Here is a 1174-nt window from a genome sequence, read left to right as displayed (position 1 = left end):
CCCCCAAAACAATATTTTGCTTCCTGGGCCGTACATATGGCTTCTGTTCATCCTATGATTTTCTCATTGCTTTGCAAAGAGGCATGTACTTTTAGGCTTTGAGTCAACCTGGTTCAGTCAGTGGCTCCAGCCCTCCCCTTGCTTTCTTTTCTAGCTCTTTGTTTGGTGTAGGGAGTTAACACAAACCTCTGCCAAAAAATTTGCTTATTAAAGGTAAGCTTCTTGCCCATGCATAACTGATGAAGGGCCTTAAGAAATATAAATCTCCTCATAGAATTCTTCAGGCTCATCTTCTGCTTGGAGCCAGACTATTATTAGGGAATCACTCTCTTGCAATGACTTGATAATTCCTGATATCTACACCTGTCCTGTTAAACATGATCCTTTCCGGAGCATGTCTTTACTTCAAAAACCTTGAACTACGTAACCATTAAAGAAATGAAGTAATCACCCATGGTATATAAGACCCTGGCCATCTAAGTAAAGTGTGACTTTACCAACCACCATCCACGTTGTCTGTCTCTTCTGCCTTGTCTGTCTTGTTCGTCTCGTCCATCTTCTTTTCTAGAGATGTTGCACCAACACCAACCCCCTACTTGGGACCTTTTGACTGGAGTGCGTGGGCTGGTCCCCCACACAATGTCTTGATTAAAATCAATTCCATCATCAAGACAGTATGGTTTGGGCACAAAAACAGACATATGGATCAATGGAATAGAATAGAGAGCCCAGAACTAGACCCACAAATGTATGGCCAATTAACCTTTGACAAAACAGGAAAGAGTATCCAATGGAAAAAAGTTAGCCTCTTCAACAGGTGGTGTTTGGAGAGCTGGACAGCAACATGTAGAAGAAGGAAAATGGAACACGTTCTTACAACATTCAGAAAAATAAACTCAAAATGGATAAAGGACCTGAATGTGAGACAGAAAACCATCAAAATTCTAGAGTGAAAACATGAAATAGCCTCCTTGACCCCAGTTGCAGCAATTTCCTCCTCAACACAACCCCAAAGGCAAGGGAATCAAGAATAAAAATTAACTGTTGGGACCTCATCAAGATAAAAAGTTTATGCAGTGCAGGAAACAATCAACAAAACTTACAGGCGACTGACAGAATGGGAAAAGATAGTGGCAAATGGCATATCAGATAAAGGGCTAGTATCCAAAATCTA

Source organism: Suricata suricatta, chromosome 5 (genome assembly GCF_006229205.1).
Source record: "Suricata suricatta isolate VVHF042 chromosome 5, meerkat_22Aug2017_6uvM2_HiC, whole genome shotgun sequence".
NCBI lineage: Eukaryota > Metazoa > Chordata > Mammalia > Carnivora > Herpestidae > Suricata > Suricata suricatta.
Note: the sequence above shows the minus strand (reverse complement) of the source record.